This window comes from Carcharhinus amblyrhynchos, chromosome 35 (assembly GCF_965287045.1).
Source record: "Carcharhinus amblyrhynchos chromosome 35, sCarAmb.v2.hapA, whole genome shotgun sequence".
NCBI lineage: Eukaryota > Metazoa > Chordata > Chondrichthyes > Carcharhiniformes > Carcharhinidae > Carcharhinus > Carcharhinus amblyrhynchos.
Window position 1 is genome coordinate 11191260 of NC_137358.1, and position 23667 is coordinate 11214926.

The following is a 23667-nucleotide window of genomic DNA, read 5'->3' on the forward strand; positions in this document are numbered from 1 at the left end:
ATTTTTGGACACTAAGGGGCAATTTAGCATGGCCAATCCACCTAACCTACACATTTTTGGACACTAAGGGGCAATTTAGAATGACCAATCCACCTAACTCGCACATCTTTGGACACAGGGGCAATTTAGCATGGCCAATCCACCTAACCCGCGCATCTTTGGATACTAAGGGACAATTTAGCATGGCCAATCCACCTGACCTGCACATTTTTGGCGTGTGGGAGGAAACCTGAGCACCCGAAGGAAACCCACGCAGACCCGGGGAGAACATGCAGACTCCACACAGACATTGATCTGAGGCTGGAATCGAACCCTGGTCCCTGGCGCTGTGAGGCAGCCGTGCTAACCACCATGATGCCCAACATTTGTTGGATTACTAGCTCAGTGACAACAGCACCTTGCCCTCGCTTCCTGCTTTGGCAGGGTACGATAAAATAGGTGCTGAAACCAGCGTGCCGTGGACTCAGGAGCTTGGCCGGTTGGCGCTGAGGTAAAGCTGAGCTGCGGCTGGCAGCAAGAGGCGATCGATTGAGACATCCTGTCGTGTCTTGATGGGGAGACATTGCTCGAGAAAGCAGCTGTGCCTTTAAGCTGAGACAATAAGGGGTCTGGCTTCACAAGGAGTGCAAGGGCACTGCTTGATATATGTGCGTGACACACCGCTCCTTCCTAACTTCGGGCAGTCTCAACTCCTGATACCAGGAAACAAATGGAAATATTTAGACACGGGTCTGGAGAGGTACCAGTAAATGTCGAAACGCGAGCACCTTTGCAGGCTGTGATGTTGCTGCTCTGAGTAAAGTGCTTGTCGAGTTGCCAGGTGTGTGTTCAGGCGTGAAAGAAAACTGCTTTGCCTTTTTATTCCCCCACTCCCAGACCCTCCACCTACTGCGGGACTGTCAATTAGATTCCCTTCTCTTTTGCGTCTCCTTCCATTTGCTCTGCGGCTCTCCGATCTCTCCGCAGGCAACAACAATCCGTGGGCTAAGGCAGTGGAGCGAAGGCGCAGAGATGTCAGCAGAAGTGGTAATTATTCCCAGGGGACATTGCCCGAGGTTTTGTGAGGAGATGTGTTGTTTGCTTTAGCACGGCGTGGGAGAGTCTTGTGTTTTTTCTCTCTCTCTCTCTCTCTCTTTCCCTTCATTGCCTTTGGATTCAGCCCAAGCCGAACGCTGACTTTTGGACTCCGTTTTGATTACTTTTGACACATTGATTCCCCCCGCCCAACCCCCCACTCCCTACCCCCCTCCACACCAAGCGATGTTCGCTCCCTCCTGAAGCTGTGAGCATGTGTGTCTCCCTCTTCCCGGCTTTTCCCTTCGTGTCCAGCTCAAATATGTAGTTTAGTTTATTAGTGTCACAAGTAGGTTTACATTAACACTGCCATCAAGTTACTGTGAAAATCCCCTAGTCGCCACACTCGGCGTCTGTTCGGATACACCGAATTTAGCACCTAACCAGCACGTCTTTGGACACTAAGGGGCAATTTAGCATGGCCACTGCACCTAACACACACAACTTTGGACACTAAGAGTCAACTTAGTATGGCCAATGCACGTAACCTACACATCTTTGGACACTAAGGGGCAATTTAGCATGGCCAATCCACCTAACCTACACATCTTTGGACACTAAGGGGCAATTTAGCATGGCCAATCCACCTAACCTGCACATCTTTGGACACTAAGGGGCAATTTAGCATGGCCAATCCACCCTAACCTACACATCTTTGGACACTAAGGGGCAATTTAGCATGGCCAATCCTCCTAACCTGCACATCTTTGGACACTAAGGGGCAATTTAGCATGGCCAATGCACCTAACACACACAACTTTGGACACTAAGAGTCAACTTAGTATGGCCAATGCACGTAACCTACACATCTTTGGGCACTAAGGGGCAATTTAGCATGGCCAATGCACCTAACACACACAACTTTGGACACTAAGAGTCAACTTAGTATGGCCAATGCACGTAACCTACACATCTTTGGGCACTAAGGGGCAATTTAGCATGGCCAATCCACCTAACCTGCACATCTTTGGACACTAAGGGGCAATTTAGCATGGCCAATCCACCCTAACCTACACATCTTTGGACACTAAGGGGCAATTTAGCATGGCCAATCCACCTAACCTGCACATCTTTGGACACTAAGGGGCAATTTAGCATGGCCAATCCATCTAACTCAAACCTCTTTGGACACTAGTGGGCAATTTAGCATGGCCAATGTACCTAAACTACACGTCTTTGGACAATTAGGCAGTGCAGAAGGAGATCATTCGGACCATCGAGTCTGAACCATCAACAATCCCACCCAGGCCCTATCCCCATAACCACAGGTATTTATCCTGCTAATCCCACTAACCTACACACCCTGGGACACTAAGAGGCACAATTTAACATGGCCAATGCACATCTTCAGACTGTGGGAGGAAACCGGAGCGAACCCACGCAGACACGGGGAGGATGTGCAGACTCCTCACAGGCAGTGGCCCAAGCCAGGAATCGAACCCTGGTCCCTGTGAGCCAGCAGTGCTAACCATTGTGCCGCCCCTGAATTTTGTCTCAGTTTTGACAAATAAGAGTGGGCTGGAATGGAGAGTAAAATATCGAAAACCTGCCGATGATGTGAAAGTTGGACGGGCGACAGGCAGCGAGAGTGATTTCCATCGGCCTCAACAGGCCAGTGACAGGCCAACAGAACGGACAGACCAGTGACAGATGGAGCTTAATAGAAGTGGCAGATGGAACTTAATGCAGAGAAATGTGAGGTGATGGGTTTTGGCAATAGGTCTCAGCAGAAGCGATATAAACCAAATGACTCACTCTGAAAAGAGATGGTGTGGAGATGCCGGCGTTGGACTGGGGTTGGGGCACAGTAAGAAGTCTCACAGGTTAAAGTCCAATGGGTTTAATTTGGAATCAAGAGCTTCCGGACCTGATCAAGGAGCAGTTCTCCGAAAGCTCCAAATAAACCTGTTGGGTTTTAACCTGGTGTTGAGAGACTTCTTACTTTGAAAAGAGGGTAACAGGGAGAGGTGCAAAAACAGAAAATGCTGGAAAATCTCAGCCGGTCTGATAGCATTCGTGGGGAGAGGATAGAGCCAATGTTTCGAGGCTGGATGACCCTTCGTCAGAACAGAGGGATTTGAGGTTCATTTGCATCGATCTTTGGAAGTGGCAGGATGTATTGAATCATAGAATCATAGAAAAACTACAGCACAAACAGGCCCTTTGGCCCACAAGTTGCGCCGATCTTATCTCTACCTACTAGGCTTACCCTATAGCCCTCAATCCTATTAAGTCCCATGTACTCATCCAGAAGTCTCTTAAAAGACCCTAATGAATTTGTCTCCACCACCACCACTGGCAGCCGATTCCACTCATCCACCACCCTCTGAGTGAAAGACCTGAGATCTCTTCTGTACCTACTCTCCAGCACCTTAAACCCGTGTCCTCTTGTGGCAGTCATTTCAGCCCTGGGAAAAAGCCTCTGAGAATCCACTCAATCAATACCTCTCAACATCTTATCCACCTCTATCAGGTCACCTCTCATCCTTCATCTCTCTAAGGAGAAAAGATCAATCTCTCTCAACCTATCCTCATAAGGCATGCCACCCAATCCAGGCAACATCCTTGTAAATCTCTGCACCCTTTCAATGGCTCCCACATCCTTCCTGTGTTGAGGTGACCAGAACTGAGCACAGTACTCCAAGTGGGGTCTGACCAGAGTCTTATACAGCTGCAGCATTATCTCCCGACTCCTAAACTCAATCCCTCGATTGATGAAGGCCAGTACACCATACGCCTTCTTAACCACATCCTCTACTGAGACAGTCTTTGTACTGAGACAGTAGTTAACAAAGCAGTTGGGATTTTGGGCTCCCAAATAGAGATACTGAGAACTGGAGGACAGGGAAGTTAATGCTGCGACTTTCTAAAGCTCTGCCTAGGCCACAGCTGCATCCAGCCCTGATCGCCTCGCTTTAGAAGGGAGGTAAGAGTGTGTGGAGGAGGAGGATTTATCAGATTGAGTCTGGGGAAGAGGGATTCTATCGGCAAGTTAGGGGTTGGAGAAGCTGGCATTGTTATCCTCAGATCAAATCAGATTGAGATGTGATTTGATGGAGATGTATGTTAGTTCTGGATAACGTGCACAAAGAAGGATCCCACCCCCACCTCACAGATTCCAAACTGCCCCCACCCCTCCCGCACACCAACGCCTCTACTTTCTCAAGAGACTAAGGAAATTTGGCATGTCTGCAGTGACTCTCACCAATTTTTACAAATCAACCATAGAAAGCATCCTCTCTGGTTGTATCACGCTTGGTATGGTTCCTGCTCTGACCAAGACCGCAAGAAACTACAAAGGGTAGTTGTAGCCCAACCCATCACACAAACCAGCCTCCCATCCATTGACTCTGTCTACACTTCCTGATGCCTTGGCAAAGCAGCCAGCATCAGTAAGATCCCTACACATCCTGGACATTCTCTCTTCTATCTTCTTCCGTCAGGAAAAGATACAAAAATCTGAGGTCACGTTCCAACAGACTCAAGAATAGCTTCTTCCCTGCTCAGACCTCAGGCCTTTGAATGGACCTACCTTATGTTAAGTTGATCTTTCTCTGCACCCTAGCTTTGACTGTAACACTACATTCTGCGCTCTCTCCTTTCCTTCTCTATGAATGGTATGCTTTGTCTGTACGTTGCGCAAGAAACAATACATTACACTGTATCCCAACACATGTGACAATAATAAATCAAATCAAACCAAATCAAAGAATCAGTGGGCAACATACCCCCGCCAATATTGGCTGTCCTGCAGCTATTTTATAGAGAAGGCCTCGTGTATTGTCACTGGACTAGTAACCCAGCAACTCAGCTAATGTTCCAGGGACCCGGGCTCGAATCCCGCCACGGCAGATGGTGGAATTTGAATTCAATAAAAAAAATCTAGAATTAAGAATCTACTGATGCCATTAGACCATTGTCAGAAAAACCCATCTGGTTCATTAATACCCTTTAGGGAAGGAAATCTGCCGTCCTTACCCTGTCTGGCCTACATGTGACTCCAGAGCCACAGCAATGTGGTTGACTCTTAAATGCCCTCTGCAGTGGCCCAGCAGTCAAGGGCAACTAGGGATGGGCAATAAATATTGGCGGGTGTGTGTGTTTGTGTGTGTGTGTGTGTGTGTGTGTGTAAGAAGCAGAGTCAGGTCCAGCTGCGATGCTTCCACAGTCAATAAGCTTGCCCAGTTCAGTGCGTGCGTTGACACATTAGCTCAGGCCTGGTTATTCTGTGTAAGTCAGCACCTCCCAGCCTGAAGCAGACAATAACCTGAAGGGGACTAACACGAAGCAGGCACCATGGATTCAGAAACCGCCAATGTCACAATGCTCGGAAATAGTCTGGCTTGTCCTGCCACTGAGGCGTCTCAGGACAAACATACACCACAGTTGACACATACGTGTGAGCTTCACAGTGTAATCCGAGCTGTCAGGCCCGGGTAAATCTGGCGTGTGACGCTTCCAGATTCACATCAGCGCAGGTATCCATCCTGTCAGCTCTTTTCAATCCGTCACCACCACACCGGCCTCACAAGGCAAACCAGCCCAATGAGCATTCACTTCACACAGAACCTGTGAAACACAGACACACACAACTATTCAAACACTCGCATTCTCTTAACACCTTTAAAATAGGACAGAGACACTATCGAGCAAGAGTCTGTCATCGCCTCACATGAATGGTAGTTTGGTTAAAGAGTTGGGCGGTACGGTGGCATGGTGGTTAGCACGACAGCCCCACAGCGACAGAGACTCGGGTTCGATTCCAGCTTCGTACAATCATCTGTGTGGAGTTTGCACATTCTCCCTGCGCCTGCGTGGGTTTCCTCCGGGTGCTCCGGTTTCCTCCCACACTCCAAAGGTGTGCGGGTCAGGTGGATTGGCCGTGCTAAATTGCCCCTTAGTGTCCAAAGATCTTTCAGACTGTGGGAGGAAACTGGAGCACCCGGAGGAAACCCACGCAGATACAGGGAGAACATGCAGATTCTGCACAGACAGTGACCCAAGCCGAGAATTGAACCTGGGTTCCTGATGCTTTGAGGCAGCAGTGCTGACCACTGTGCCACCTTGTATCCACTAACAAAGGTATTTACTAGCAAGGAAAAGCTTTCCAGAAGCTCGCAGCCCCTAGCTGGCCCAGTCCTCTATCTGTCCTTTACCTGAGAGGGCTCCACCTGCTGGGGTGATTAGTTTAGTTCATTTATTGGTGTCACGAGTAGCCTCACATTAACACTGCAGTGAAGTTACTGTGAAAATCCCCTAGTTGCCACACTCCGGCAACTGTTCGGGTTCACGGAGGGAGAATTTAGCACGGCCGACGCACTTAACGATTTTCAGACTGTGGGAGGAAACCGGAGCACCCGGAGGAAACCCATGCAGACATGGGGAGAGTGTGCAGTCTCCGCCCAGAGAGTGATCCAAACCAGGAATCGAACCAGATCCCTGGCATTGTGAGGCAGCAGCGCTAACCACTGTGCCACCGTGCCCACGCACGGTTTATGCACTCTGAGTACCAAATGGCCCCTCAAGACAAGTGACCCTTTCTTGGCTGTGTTGCCTTTAAAGGGACACTGACCACATGTTAACTCTCTCACACTCTACCCACTGTCCTTGCTGCATTCTCTATTCTCCTGACGCCTCCAGCTGGAAACGCTTCGAGTGTGAGTAAATCGTCTGCGGAGATGGGAGAGAAGTAATTATGAATGTGTGCCGTTGTAAAGAACATCACTTAAGGGTCTAATAATTTTTTTAAAGACCGTCCCACATTAGGCTTTCAAAATTAATTTTCTTCAAGCGTGAGAGATGTGAACATGAGATATATATCAAAAATAACACAGAACATTACAGCCACAATATATTCCAAACTCTACGTCGGAGCCTCCAGATGCCTGAGACCCAAGATTTGCGATGTTCTCCCTGAATCTCTCCGGAGAGAGGTTTTCCATACTTCCCGCTGGTGGGATTTTCCATTCAGGGCAAAGCTGAACTACTGCCCCCACCGCCACCCCCTCCCCTTCAACCCGCGGACCATGGCATCAGGGTGGGCTCCATAGTGGCAATACAAGCAAGCCACGCAAAATGTTGTAGACATTGGCGAGACTGAAAGACCCCGCTGGCAGATGATGGTGAGTTACCCCCACCGATGGTAAATGAATCATGGGTGGGGTGGGCTGGTGGTGTGTGGTCCCCCATTCTCTGTCTCTCATAGAATTCCCACGGTGCATTCAACCCATTGATTCTGCACTGACTGTCCGACAGAGTACCCAACCCCAGGCCCCCCATAATCCTCTTGCATTTAGCATGGCCAACCCACCTAACCTGCACATCTCTGGACACTAAGAGGCAATTTAGCATGGCCAATCTACCTAAACTGCACATCTTTGGACACTAAGGGTGAATTTAGCATGGCCAATCCACCAAACCTGCACATCTTTGGGCACTAAGGGCGAATTTATCATGGCCAATCCACACAACCCGCACATTTTTTGACACTAAGGGGCAATTTAGCATGGCCAATCCACCAAACCTGCGCATCTTTGGACACTAAGGGGCAATTTAGCATGGCCAATCCACCTAACCTGCACATCTTTGGACACTAAGGGGCAATTTAGCATGGCCAATCCACCTAACCTGCACATCTTTGGACACTAAGGGGCAATTTAGCATGGCCAATCCACCTAACCCGCACATCTTTGGACACTAAGGGGCAATTTAGCATGGCCAATCCACCTAACCCGCACATCTTTGGACACTAAGGGGCAATTTAGCATGGCCAATCCACCTAATCTGCACATCTTTGGACACTAAGGGGCAATTTAGTATGGCCAATCCACCTAATCTGCACATCTTTGGACACTAAGGGGCAATTTAGCATGGCCAATCCACCCAATCTACACATCTTTGGACACTAAGGGGCAATTTAGCATGGCCAATCCATCTAACTGCACATCTTTGGGCCAATCCCAACCAGGCCCCATTCCTGTAACCCCACATATTTTACCCTGGGAATCCCCTTGATACTCGGGGCAACTTAGCACAGCCAATCAACCTAACCCGCACATCTTTGGACTGCGGAAGGAAACTGGAGGAAACCCACGCAGACACGATGAGAATGTGCAAACTCCACACAGAGGCTGGGGATTGAACCCGGGTCCCTGGTGCCGTGAGGCAGCAGTGCTAACCACTGTGCCACCCAGTGGATGCATGGCTAAATTATAGCTGATCCAACCGAAGTTGACTCTCTGAATAGCCGACTCTAAGCTTTATTGAGACCTCTGCACTGTTTGGGAATAAGAATTGATATTTAATCGCATTTCCTTTTCCTACATTAATTTTTCCACTGCTGTCGATGACATCTTTCCTGACTGCAGTCTCATGGTATCGCTGACAGCTCCTGCAAGGAATAAGCAATTCACAAGAAATGGAGTGTTCAGAGCTTGCATGTTCAACCGTCTATTTAATTTCAGGCATATTGACACCCAGGCAAAAGTGACCAGAATGTAAGTTCTACACAGACTGCTGAAAAAGCTCGCAGTAGCTATGTTTGGCTACTGGGTTGGGAATCTAGCTGACCATTCCTTGCAACAGAAGGTCATTTGGTTATCTCAGTCAGTCTCTCTCCCTTCTTTACCACTGGTTAGCAGTGCTGCCAGGGACAACGCCAGGGACCTCGGTTCGATTCCGGCTCAGGTCACCGTATAACTGGAGCCTGCACGTTGTCTGCATTGAGTTTCCTCCGAAAGACACGCTGGTTAGGCGCCTTCTCCATGCTGAGTTGACCCTTAGTGTCCCGAGATGCGATGGTTAGAGGGATTAGCGGGGTAAATATGTGGAGTCACAGGGATAGGGCCTGGGTGGGATTGTGATCGGCGCAGACTCGATGGGTTGAATGGCCTCTTTCTGCACTGCAGAAGAATCGATTCAATTTGGATTTTAGTCCAGAAGACGTGCTGGTTAGGGTGCATTGGCCGTGCTAAATTCTCCCTCAGCGTACCCGAACAGGCACCGGAGTGTGGCAACTAGGGGATTTTCACAGTAAATTCACTGCAGTGTTAATATAAGCCTACGTGTGACGCCAATCAATAAAAATAGTTTATTTTATCCGTTTGTGGGATTTATTGCCCATCCTTAATTGCCCCTGGACTGAGTGGCTTACTAGGCCTATTTCAGAGGACATTTTTAAGAGTCTGTACCCCCATGTAGGCCAGACTGGGTAAGGATGGCAGATTTCCTTCCCTAAGGGGGTATTAATGAACCAGATGGGATTTACAACAATTTACAATGGTTGTATGATCAGCATTAAACTCCATATTTTCAGATTTTTATTGAATATAAATTTCACCATCTGCTGGGGTGGGATTTGAACCCCCCAGAGCATTATTTTGGGTTACTACTACCACACACGAACACAACCATTTCTTCTACCTACGTTGGACGCTTAAGATTTGCCACTCGACTAGCAATCCAGAAACCCATCTCATGCTGTGTGTACACAGGTTCAATGGCAGATGGTGACATTTGTATTAAATAAAAATGGCAGCAGTATAGAACTGGAAATCAATTAATAAGATCTGGCACTGATAGCTAATCTCAGTAATGGTGGTGATGAAACTATCATCCACTGTTGTTAAACAAAACCCATCTGTTTCATGGATGCCCCTTTCGGGAAGGAAATTTGCTACCCTTGCCCAGTGAGACCTGCATGTGACTCCAGACCCACAGCAGAACGGTGAATAGGATGGCACAGTGGTTAGCACGGCTGCATCACAGGGACAGGGGTCCAATTCCAGACTTGGGTCACTGTCTGAGCGGAGTCTGCACGTTCTCCCCACGCATGCGTTTCCTCCGGGTGCACCGGTTTCCTCCCACAGTCCAAAAGACACGCAGGTTAGGTGGATTGGCCGTGCTAAGTTGCCCCTTAGTGTCCAAAGATGTGTAGGTTAGGTGGATTGGCCATGCTAAATTGCCCCTTAGTGTCCAAAGATGGGTAGGTTAGGTGGATTGGCCATGTTAAATTGCCCCTTAGTGTCCAAAGATGGGTAGGTTAGGTGGATTGGCCATGCTAAGTTGCCTCTTGGTATCTAAAGATGTGTAAGTTAGGAGGATGGGCCATGCTAAATTGCCCCTTAGTGTCCAAAGATGTGCAGATTAGGTGGATTGGCCATGCTAAATTGCCCCTTAGTGTCCAAAGATGGGTAGGTAAGGTAGATTGGCCATGCTAAATTGCCCCTTAGTGTCCAAAGATGGGTAGGTTAGGTAGATTGGCCATGCTAAATTGCCCCTTAGTGTCCAAAGATGGGTAGGTTAGGTGGATTGGCCATGTTAAATTGCCCCTTAGTGTCCAAAGATGGGTAGGTTAGGTGGATTGGCCATGCTAAGTTGCCTCTTGGTATCTAAAGATGTGTAAGTTAGGAGGATGGGCCATGCTAAATTGCCCCTTAGTATCCAAAGATGTGCGGGTTAGGTGGATTGGTCATGCTAAATGTGTTGGGTTTTACAGGGAAAGAGGGGATAGAGGGACTGTGCAAGATGCTCCATCAGAGAGTCAGTGCTGAATGACCTCTTCTGCACTGTCAGGATGCTTTCTACGAACACTTAACACTATAAATAATCATAGAAAGAATCCTTACAGTGCAGAGGAGTCCATTCGGTCTATTAACTAGCAAACAACTCAGTTCAAGAGCAATTAGAGTTGGGCAACAAATGCCGGCCCAGCCAGTGACACCAAAGAAGGAATAGAGGTAGGGGAAATGCAGGATAGTGAGCTCTAGAGAGGTGGCAGAAACATGATTGGGTGGCATAGTGGTTAGCACTGCTGCCTCACAGTCCCGGGTTCTTGGGTTCAATTCCCAACTTGAGTCACTGTCTGTGTGGAGTTTGCACGTCCTCCCCATGTCTGCATGGGTTTCCTCCCCACTGCATGGGTGTGAGAGGGATCCAGGTGCTCCTGTTTCCTCCCATACTCCAGAGGTGTGCAGGTTAGGTCGATTGGCCGTGTTAAATTGACCCTAGTGTCAGAGGGATTAGCAGGGCAAATATGTGGAGTTATGGGGATAGGGCCTGGGTCAGTACGGGCTTGATGGGCTGAATGGCCTCCTTGATTTGATTTATTATTGTCACATGCATTAACTTGCAGTGAAAAGTACTTTTCCTTGCGCGCTACACAGACAAAGCATACCGTTCTGCAGGAAAGGAGAGGGTGCAGAATGTAGTGTTACAGTCAGAGCTAGGGTGTCAACAGACTCATGTTACACATGTTTGTCCAATATGTGCCAGGACATTCTGTGCCCGAATTGGCCTGATCAATCATCTTTGGACACCAGCCTCAAAATGACTGACGGTGTCGATGTCCTCGCAGATGATGATGGACGAACAACAAAGGTGTAGAGAAAGATCAGCTAAATGCAAGGCAGGTCCATTCAAAAGCAGGGAAGAAGCTGTTCTTGAGTCGGTCGGTACACGACCTCAGACTTTTGTATCTTTTCCTGATGGAAGAAGGTGGAAGAGGGAACATCCGGGGCGCGTGGGGTCCTTAATTATGCTGGCTGCTTTGCCGAGGCAGCAGGAAGTGTAGACAGAGTCAATGAGTGGGAGGTTGGTTCTGTTCTGTAGGGATTCTAGGATGGACTGATTGGCCTCCAACCGTGCTCTAAGGTTGAGTGCTACGCCGTGGGAAAGCGAGAGTGGAATTTGTCACCGTCTATATCTTCAATGAGGTGAGATGAGATGAACAAACAAACAGGACAATAGGTGACTGATTGCCTTGCCTTCGAATTGAAAAACGCTTTCAGAAATAGTGAAATAAATTAAAGATTTGATTTTCGCAATGCAAGGAGGCAATTACAATTTACTGCATTGCAAACAAGGCTAAATTTATAAGAAAGCTGAGACGCTGATGAGATGTGATGTACTTAACTGGGAAAATGAATCATTTCAAAGTTCTCAAACAATCAGGTCTGACAAAATATAAATCAGTGTTTTCGGGGATGGCGGCGAGACAGGGTTTGTGGAGGAACACAGCGCTTTGCTGAAGTGAGTTCAGCGATCGTGTACAGTCAGTGAATAGTACAGAACAAAAACTACCAAAAATAAACCTAATGAAATGTTGGTCCCTTGTCTCAAGTGGGTTTGAATACAAAGGCGATGCTTCCGTTTTAGGCTGAAGGAAAATATTGCAGAGGCTGTTATGATCAAGATCGACAGAACCATAGCATCCCCACAGTGCAGGGGTGGCCATTCAGCCCATCTAAGGGCAGCACGGTGACCCAGTGGTTTTTAGCACTGCTGTCTCACAGCGTCAAGGACCTGGGTTCGATTCCTGGTTTGGGTCACTGTCTGCGTGGAGTTTGCACGTTCTCCCCGTGTCTGCGTGGGTTTCCTCCGGGTGCTCCGGTTTCCTCCCACAGTCTGAAAGACGCGCTGGTAGGGCATTGGGCCATACTACAGTGTACCCGAACAGGCACCGGAGTATGGCGACTAGAGAATTTTCACAGTAACTTCATCGCTGTGTTAATGTAAGCCTGCTAATAAATAAACTTTAAACTTAGTTTGTATCTGTTCTCTGACAGAGCATTTTACCCAGGTCCTTTCCCCATAACCCCATACATTTCTCATGGTTAATCAACCTAACCTGCACCTCTTTGTGCATTAGCATTAGATATTAGCATAGATGATGTGAAACCAGCCTCCCATCCACTGACTCTTTCTACACCTCCCACTGCCTTGACAAAGCAGCCAACATAATTAAAGGCCCCACTCACCCCAGACATTCTCTCTTCCACCTTCTTCCGTCAGGAAAAAAATAACAAAAGTCTTGAGGTCACGTACTATCTGATTCAAGAACTGATTCTTCCCCACTGCTGCCAGGCTTTTCAATGGACTTCCCTTGCATGAAATTGATCTTTCTCTAAACCCTAGCTCTGACTATAACACTATATTCTGCACTCTTTCCTTTCCTTCTCTATGAATGGCATGCTTTGTCTGTTTAGCGCGCAAGTAACAATACTTTTCACTCATTGTTAATACACGTGACAATAATAAATCAGATAAAATCAAATCTATATGAGGCGAGTTAAGAAACAACAAGGGGCAAAAGGCATTGATAGGGGTGGTATACAGACCACCAAACTGTAGTGGTAATGTTGGGAAAAGCATTAGACAGGAAATCAGAGACGCTTGTGTTAAAGGAACATCTGTGATTATGGACAACTTTAATCTACATATAGATTGGAAGAGTTAAATTAGTCACAATACAATAGAGGAGGAATTTCAGGAGTACATATGGGATGGTTTTGTGGAAGAAAACATTGAAGAACCAACAAGGGAACAGGCCATCTAGGACTGGGTATCGTGCAATGAGAAAGGATTAGTTAGCAATCTAGTTTGACTTTGATTTTTTTGATTTATTATTGTCACATGCATTAACATACAGTGAAAAGTATTGTTTCTTGCGTGCTATACAGACAAAACATATTGTTCATAGAGAAGGAAAGGAGAGAGTGCAGAATGTAGTGTTACAGTCATAGCTAGGGTGTAGAGAAAGATCAACTTAATGCAAGGTAGGTCCATTCAAAAGTCTGACGGCAGCAGGGAAGAAGCTGCTCTTGAGTCGGTTGGTACGTGACCTCAGACTTTTGTATCTTTTTCCCGATGGAAGAAGGTGGAAGAGAGAACGTCGGGTGGTGTGGGGTCCTTAATGATGTTGGCTGCTTTGCCGAGGCAGCAGGAAGTGTGGGCAGAGTCAATCGATGGGAGGCTGGTTTGTGTGATGGATTGGGCTACATTCACGACCTTGCAGTCTTGTGCAGAGCAGGAGCCCATACCAAGCTGCGATACAACCAGAAAGAATGCTTTCTATCATGCATCTGTAAGTTGTGAGAGAACCCTTGGGGACTAGTGACCATAATATGATAGAATTCTTTGTCAAGTTGGACAATGATGCAGTTGATTCTGAGACCAGGGTTCTGAATCTCAGTAAAGGTAACTACGATAATACAAGGCAAGAATTGGCCATGACAGATTGGGAAAGGAAACATAGGGGACAGACATTGGCAGGGATTTAAAGAACAAATAGGTGAACTCCAGAAGTTATTTATTCCAGTTTGGCAGAAGAATGGTAAGAGAATTCTGGCCAAACCATGGCTTACAAGGGAAATTAGAGATAGTATCAGATTCAAGAAAGAAGCATTAAATTGGCAAGAAAAAGCAATAGGATTGGAAGCGGTTTAAAATTCAGCAAAGGAGGAAAAGGGGATTGATTAAGAAGGGAAAAAGCGAGTATGAAAGTAAGCTATCGGGAAACATAGAAACTAATTGTAAAAGTTTCTACAGATGCATGAAGAGAAAAAGGTTGGCAAAAGTGAATGTAAGCCCTTACAGTCAGAAACAGGAGAATTCATTACCGTGACAAAAGAAATAGCTGAGGAATTAAATTCGTACTTTGCTTGAGACTTCACAAAGGAAGACATGAATAATGTTTCAGAAGTGCTGAGGGAAACATGTTTTAGTGAGGAGTTGAAGGAAATCAGCACTGGTAAAGAAATGATTTTGGGGAAATTGTTGGGATTGAAGGTGGATAAATCTCCAAGTCCTGATAATCTTCATCCCAGAGTGGCTCTGGAAATATTAGATCCATTGGTGGTTATTTTCCAAAATTCTTTGGACTCTGGAATAATTCCTACAGATTGGAGGGTAGCTAATGTAAGCCCCGAAATCAGGGAACCATAGACCAGTAAGCCTATCGTTGGTACTGAGGAAGTTCCTGGAGTCTATTATCAAGATATCATAGTTCAACATTTGGGAGGCAGTGTTTTAATCAGACAAAGTCAGCATGGATTCACAAAAGGGAACTCACGCTTGACGAACCCATTGGAATTCTTCGAGGATGTAACTAGTAGAGTTGACCGAGGAGAACCAGCGGATGTGGTTTATTGAGACTTTCAGAAGGCTTTGGACAAGGTCACACATAACAGACCACTATGTAAAGTTAAAGGAATTGCAGGTAATGTCTTGAGATGGATAGAAAGCAGATAGGAAGCAAAGGGTTGGCATAAATGGGCCTTTTTTTGATTGGCAGTCAGTGACTAGTGGGGTCCCAGAGGGATCTGTGCCAGGACCCCACCTGTTCACATTACATGTTAATGATCTGGAAGAGGGAACTGAATGTACTATCTCCAAATTTGTAGATGGTACAAAGTTAGGTAGGAGAGTGGGGAGGATGCAAAGATGCTCCAGCGTGATTTGGACAGGCTGAGTGTGTGGCCATCTGCATGGCAGTATAATGTAGATAAATGTGAGGTTATCCACTTTGGTAGCAATAATAGGAAGATAGATTATTACTTGAGTGGGTGTAAATTGAGAGAGATGGATAATCAACGAGACCTTGGATTCCTCGTGCATCAGTCGCTCAAAGTAAGTGCAGACAGGGAAGAAGGCAAAAGGTATGTTGGTCTTCATAGTGAGAGAATTTGAGGATAGGGATAGGGATGTTTTGCTGCAATTGTACAGGGTGTTGGTGAGGCCACACCTGGAGTATTGTGTGCAGTTTTGGTGTCCTTATCTGATGAAGGATGTCCTTGCTAAAGAGGGAGTACAGCGAACGTTTACCAGGCTGATTCCTGTGACGGCAGATGGGGAGAAATGAATTCGGTTAGGATTATATTCACTGGAGTTTAGAAAAGTGAGAAGGGATCTCATAGAAACTTCTAAAATTCTAATAGGGTTAGACAGGGTAAATTCAGAAAGAATGTTCCTGATGGTGGCGGGAGTGCGGAACGAGGGGTGTTAATTTGAGGATAGAACAGAGGTGAGGAGAAATTTCTTCACACCAGAGGGTGGTGAATGTGTGGAACTCACTCCCAGAGAGATTTATTGAGGCAAAAAAGTTGTGTGATTTCAAGAAGAAATTAGATATAGCTCTTGGGGGCTATGGGGAGGAAGGGAGGGGATCAGAATATTGAATTTGATGATCAACGATGATCAAAATGAGCCGGCTCAAAGGGCCAAATGGCCTCCTCCTGCTTCTAGTTCCTATGTTTCTAATGTTTCCCCCTGATTTAACAATATGGTGCTTTGGAACGGCAAGCGATTTGGCCATAGGGAATAACTCCTTTAAGACTTACCTTGCATAATTTCGGCAGAAAATGTGCTGACAATCAGTCAGGAGATACCAGCAAACAGATTGCGCCTGCATAACAAAGCTGGCCAGTGAAGTATCACCCCTGATTACACTCATGTCGACAAGTGCAGCCAACTGAACTGGGTTTTCTTTGCCTTAATAATCCGTGAAAATAATTAACCAGTCTACTTGAAGTTAAAGCGAAAAATGCAAAGTCAACTGCGTCTTCATCTCATAGTGAGGCGAAGCGTTTTAATTTAAAATTCTAATTCATTTTCTCTCCCCGGTTTAGCATTAAATTTGTCTCGGTGGCTGAATCAAATTCTTCATAATGAGGGAGAAAAGATTTCTGTTGGGCGATCAGGCTGGTGTGGAAAGCCGTGATAAGGCTTTTCACAGCTTGGTGTCTTTAACCACCTCAGTCCTCCAACCATTTTCACCATTCCAGGTCTCCGAGGTCCCCTATCTCTGGCATTTTATCTCACAGAATCAAAGAATCCCCACAGTGTAGAAGAGACCATTCGGCCCATTGAGTCGGCACCCATTCTCTGATGGACTATCTTACCCAGGCTTCCCTCCCCACCCTGCAGCCCCCACACATTTACCAAGATTCATCCGTCGAACCTGCACATCTTTAAACACTAAGGGGCAATTTAATATAAAAGCCAAATCCTGTGGATGCTGGAATCTGAAACGAAAACAGAAAATGCTGGGTAAACTCAGAAGGTCTGACCATGTCTGTAGAGAGAGAATAGAGCCAATGTTTCGAGTCTGGATGAGACTTTATCAGATCAAAGGGAAATTTTAGCATGGCCAATCTCCCAAAACCACATATCTTTGGACACTAAGGGACAATTTAGCATGGCCAATTCCCCTAAACTGTACATGTTTGGACACTAAGGGACAATTTAGCATGGCCAATCCACCTAACCTACACAATCTTGGACACTAACGGGCAATTTAGCGTGGCCAATCCCCTTAACCTACACATTCTTGGACACTAAGGGGCAATTTAGCATGGCCAATCCACCTAATCTACACATCCTTGGACACTAAGGGACAACTTAGCATGGCCAATCCACCTAACCTATACATTCTTGGACACTAACGGGCAATTTAGCATGGCCAATCCCCTTAACCTACACATTCTTGGACACTAAGGGACAATTTAGCCTGGCCAATCCACCTAACCTATACATTCTTGGACACTAAGGGGCAATTTAGCATGGCCAATCCCCTTAACCTATACATTCTTGGACACTAAGGGGCAATTTAGCACGGCCAATCCCCTTAACCTACACATTCTCGGACACTAAGGGACAATTTAGCATGGCCAATCCACCTAACCGATACATTCTTGGACACTAACGGGCAATTTAGCGTGGTCAATCCCCTTAACCTACACATCTTTGGACACTAAGGGACAATTTAGCATGGCCAAATGGTGCTGTCCCCATGAAGACCACCTTGGCACAGGGATGAAGGCAGGTACCAACCTGCCCTGGCAGAGTGGTAAATAGCAGATCAGGAGGCAGAAATCTTTGAAGTTTCATCCAGCTGGGCACCACCTTGTGCCCACCACGCTTTAGCAATCTGGGTTGGCACTGAGGTGACTTCCCATTGGCATGACAGAAGGTTGAAAGGCCTGATGGGACGCCGGCGGGCAGTGAGTTTTTTATTGAGTACTTGTGAGATGCAAATAATTGGCCAATAGCATTCACCCCAACCCCACCTTGTCGGCAGGTAGAGCAACCCACTATTTACCTGTCAGTGGAAATATTGCGAGATAATTTTCTGACAAAGGCTTTCCAACCTTTTTGGCTCTGGCCAGATTCTCCCAGTCCACCCGCCACGGGGGGGGGGGTTGGGAAAATTCCCCCTAAAGGGCACATGCATGGTGAGGTTAAAGACTAAAGAATGTGCTAATAGCGGCATAAAGGCAATATTGCAAAGCGTTTGCTCACGCAGAACATGTGTCAGTGCTCATGAAAGCAAAGCGTCAGAATGAGAGACAGGTGGTGCTGTGGGGGAGATGGGACAACAACGGAGATGGGAGATGGGGAGGGTGGGAGAAAAAAAGTTGGGTGAAAAACGGGGTTCAAGATGAAGGGGGGAGCGTAACTCCCACTCTTGTGGGGCTTCCACCAATAAGAATCCTGAGTCTCCCAAATGTGACCTGTCCAGGATGTACAACACGTGTGTAATTTAGACATGGAGAGAACGTGCAGACTCCGCCTAGGCAGTGACCCGAGCTGGGAATCGAACCTGGGTCCCTGGCGCTGTGAGGCAGCAATGATAACCACCGTGCCACCCATTTTAAAGTTAATTTATTAGTGTTGCGAGTAGGTTTACATTAACACTGCAATGAAGTTACTGCGAAAATCCCCTAGTCGCCACACTCCTGTTTGGGTACACTGAGGGAGAATTTAGCACCTAACTAGCACGTCTTTTGGAGTGTAGGAGGAGGTTGGAGCACCCAGAGGAAAGCCACGCAGACATGGGGAGAATGCCCACACAGACAGTGACCCAAGGCCGGGAATCGAACCTGGGACCCTGGCACTGTGGGGCAGCAGTGTTAACCACCGTGCCATCGGATCGTCATAAAGGGAAAGGGAGAGAAGTGGAAAGTCGTTCCAGAACTAAGGACCAAGGCAGCTGTAGGCACCAAGGACATGCTGATGAAAAATTGGGGATATTCAAAGCACAGATGATTTCAAGGCTGCGGGAAGTACCATCCAGTCTGCGGCTAATAACTGAGTAGCTGGGAATTGTCCAACTCCCCAGTATATGAGTAAAAGTACGTGGGCAGTGAGTAATGGGTGTACATATAGCAACAGATTAGCAGCCTTTAGCTACCTCTCCACAATTATTTTGGCAAGTCGAGAACCATTGAATTATTAAAACATTTTCTGAGGTTCAAAACTCCCATGTTCCTTATTCATTGATTAAACCTCCTGAGCTACTGTTTAAAATCTGGCAAACATTCCAGATCTTGCGCTCATTGTCAATTACAGGGGAAGAGGTCATTATCTTGCCCAACAGAACAAACCTAGCGCTTCCATGACGATGATTAATACATGGGTTACTGCAAAATGCTCAGTCACGTCCAGCTTGTTTCCAATACCCTGCGTCCGTCTCTCAGCTTGACCTTTAACCTGCCTTGCGCCCCACGGATTAGCGGAGGAAAGGTCTGAAATCAAAGCAGCCTAGATGGCAAATATAGATCATTTGCCTGGGGGTCTTTAAGAGATGATCAGTGAATTTTCACAAACAGGGTTTGACAGTGGAGGCTGTTCGAATGTTTGCAGCAAACATGTATGGTGGCACTTTGGCACAGTGGTTAGCACTGCTGCCTCTCAAAGCCAGCCAGGGACCCGGGTTCGATTCCGCACTCGGGTCACTGCCTGTGAGGAGCCTGCACGCTCTCCCCATCTCTGCATGGGTTTCCTCCAGGTGCTCCGGGTTTCCTCCCACACTCCAAAGATGTAAAGGTCTGCACTCTCTCGTTTCCTTCTCTATGAATGCTATGCTTTGCCTGTATAGCATGCAAGAAACAATACCTTTCATTGTACATTGATACCTGTGACAATGTAGCAACATTGACCATGCTTAGTTACTGTCCAAAGATGTGCGGGTAAATGGATTGGCCATGCTAAATTGCCCCTTAGTGTCCAAAGATGTGCAGGTTAGGTGGATTGGCCATGTTAAATTGCCCCTTAGTGTTCAAAGATGTGCAGGTTAGGTGGATTGGCCATGCTAAATTGCCCCTTAGTGTTCAAAGATGTATAGGTTAGGTGGATTGGCCATGCTAAATTGGTACTTTGTGCTGACGGTGCTACCAGGGTAAACACATGGGATTACGAGATTAGGGCCTTGGTTGGATTGTTGTCAGTGCAGACTCGATGGGCTGAATGGCCTCCTTCTGCACTGTAGGGATTTTATGATTTGCCTTATAGCTAACTGGCGTGAAACTATCTTTCTCTGCTCGAGCTGAGCTAAGTTTATTTATTAATGTTACAAATCGGCTTACATTAACACTGCAATGAAGTTACTATGAAAACCCCTTAGTCGCCACATTCTGGCACCTGTTCGGGTACACTGAGGGAGAATTTAGCATGGCCAATGCCAATAAGACTGTGAGAGAAAACTGGAGCACCCGGAGGAAACCCACGTGGACACGGGGAGAATGTGCAAACTCCGCACAGGCAGTGATGCGAGGCCGGAATTGAACGCGGTCCCTGACGCTGTGAGGCGGCAGCGCTAACCACTGTGCCACCGTGCTGCCCCTAAGGAAACTGGAATGTGTCTTTAGCTAACTGTTGACTCGGCCGGAGATAGCAGTTAGATAGGTAGATGAGGTAAATATACTTACAGTTCAGAACACAGGGCCAGGCTACCCGAAGAATAATTAGGTAAGGAAAGGTTAAATTACTGAAGAGTTAAGCAATGGTCTTCTATTCACACCGAATAAGGATAGCCATTATCGCAGCTGTTTGACTATTAAAATTCTGCTCTTTGGTGGTTCACCAAGCTTTCCACCCTTGTTCGAATTAAACGTTATTCCAGGAATGTCATTGCGCAGGATGATTACTATGATAATAATATTTTCTTTAATATCACCATGAAATAACTCTCGTGCATACCTCTTAATGAACTGTACTGACACTACCATTTATATTACAGAGCTATTCTCCCCCTCCCCCGTTCAATCATCTTATCACAATGAGTTTTGTCGCTAAAATATTAGTTATAATTTCCCAGGGAGGGTTGTTTTATTGAATTGAAAGCTTCAATCTCAACTCTGTGCATGGCACAGGCAATAATAATGGCTTAACCTAGTTCAATAAGCCCCCAGAGGCAGAACAGCCTTCTGCACTGTAGGGGGTCACCAAAGTCCCTTTATTTATAAGTCCGGCAACAGCCTACAGACAACAGCTTATGAAGAGAGACTAAATAGACTGGGTCTGTACTTGTTGGGGTTTAGAAGGGTGAGGGGGGATCTTATAGAGACGTATAAGATAATGAAGGGGATGGATAGGGTAGAGGTAGAGAGATTCTTCCCGCTTAGAAAGGATAGCAGGACTAGAGGGCACAGCCCTCTAGATAAGGGTGGGGGGGGCGCAGTTTAGATCAGAGTTGAAGAGAATTCACTCAAAGGATGGTGAATCTCTGGAATTCTTTGCCCGTTGAAGTGGTGGAGGCTACCTCGCTGAATATATTTAAGTCACAGGTGATAGGTTTTTGACAGACAAGGGGATTAAGGGTTATGGGGAGAAAGCGGGAAAGTGGAACTGATCCACTTCAGATCAGCCATGATCTTATTGAATGGCGGGGCAGGCTCGAAGGGCTAGATGGCCTACTCCTGCTCCTATTTCTTAGGTTCTTACAGAGCGCTGTCAGTTAGCAGTCTACACTTGGAGTGCCAGAGGAACTGATGCACCTTGTTCATTACAAAGCAAGAAGCTCTCTCTCAATTGGGCCCTTAATCAGGGAGTTCATATTCTAAAAGGACCATCTCCAATTGCCTGATTCAAGCTGTTACACCCATGAATGAACTCCTGAGTTGCCCTCTCCCACCACCGCCCCCCCCCCCGAGTGTTGGTGGTCCATGACTTAACCAGCTCCACCAGTGATAGGGGTCTCCATCTTGGGTTTCCAATTGAGCTCCCCGTTGGAGTATAACGCACACTGACCCAAATTCAATCTCTCTTCTCCCTTCCCATGTCAGAGACTCCGATTTTGAATCTTTTATCACCGAGGCTTACTGCGTGGCTTACCTTGTGGAGTTTCCTCGACAAGCGCGGGATCGCACTCAGGTACGACTGCCGAGTATGTGGTTCACTAGATTGATTCCCGAGATGAGGGGCATGCCTGATGAAGAGTGATTGAACGGTTTAGGCTTTTACTCTCCAGAGTTTTGAAGAATCAGAGGAGATCTAATTGAGGTATATAAGATGATAAAAGGTACTGACAAAGCAGACGTGGAAAGGATAGCTCCTCTTGTGGGGCATTCTAGAATGAGAGGTCAGAGTTTTAGCGTAAGCGGTAGCAGATTTAAAACAGAGATAAGGAATCATAGAATTCCGACAGCGCAGAAGGAGGCCTTTGGGCCCATCACATCTGCACTGACTCTGAAAAAGGGCATCTTATTCTCTGTCATCATAGCCCCATGTATTGACCCCACTAACCCTCCTAACTCTAATCTAATCAGTGGACACCAAGCAGCAATTTAGCATGGTCAATCCACCTAACCTGCACATCTTTAGACAGTCAGGGGCGATTTAACATGGCCAATACACCTGACCTACATATCTTTGGACAACTAAGGGACAATTTAGCACAGCCAATCCACCTAATCTGCACATCTTTGGACACTAAGGGACAATTTAACATGGCCAATCCACCTAACCTACATATCTTTGGACACTAAGGGACAATTTAGCCTGGCCAATCACCCTAACCCGCACATCTTTGGACACTAAGGGACAATTTAGCCTGGCCAATCCATCTAACCTACATATCTTTGGACACTAAGGGACAATTTAGCCTGGCCAATCACCCTAACCCGCACATCTTTGGACACTAAGGGACAATTTAGCCTGGCCAATCCATCTAACCTACATATCTTTGGACACTAAGGGACAATGTAGCCTGGCCAATCACCCTAACCTGCACATCTTTGGACACTAAGGGACAATTTAGCATGGCCAATCCACCTAACCTACATACCTTTGGACACTAAGGGACAATTTAGCATGGCCAATCCACCTAACCTACACATCTTTAGACACTCAGGGGCAATTTAGCATGGCCAATCCACCTAACCTGCACATCTTTGGACACTAAGGTGCAACTTGCTAAGTCTGCTCCCTTCACCCGCTATGATTCCCGTAGTGGGTGGGGCAGGAAAATTCTACTCAAATGAGACCTGAATTGCTATATAAAAACCATCTGAATCAACATAAAGGGGGAAGAAACAAGACCAGACAACAAGGCAGCAACGCCCGGAAAGGAAAATAAATTCATTGAACAAAATGAAGGTGGGGTTTATTTGCTATGTCTGAACTACGTTAGGGATTGTGAGTTTTAACAAAAAGGAATGCGCAGGCTTAGATTCAAACTAACAACAACAAAGTTTATTGATGAGCTGCTCTCTGCCACAGCAACGGGGTGGACACTTAAATGCCCTCTGAACTGACCTGTCAATCCATTCAGTTTAAGGGGAATTAGGAATGGACAACAAATACTGACCAGCCAGCAATGCCCACATCCCATGAATAAATATCTTAAAAGAAGCTATATTTAGTTTATTAGTGTCATAAGTCGGCTTACATTAACACTGCAATGAAGCTACTGTGAAAATCCCCTAGTTGCCACACTCTGAGTACAATGAGGGAGAATTTAGCTCCTATCCAGCACGTCTTTCAGACTGCGGGAGGAAACCGGAGCACCCGGAGGAAACCCACGCAGACATGGGAAGA

At 46.6% G+C, this 23667-nt stretch overlaps 1 long non-coding RNA gene across 1 annotated transcript in view; it reads left to right on the forward strand.

Moving 5' to 3' along the window:
* The window catches only part of LOC145361743 (uncharacterized), a 73420-nt gene that overhangs the window by 39091 nt on the left and 10662 nt on the right, over positions 1–23667 (forward strand). The window lies entirely within an intron of this gene.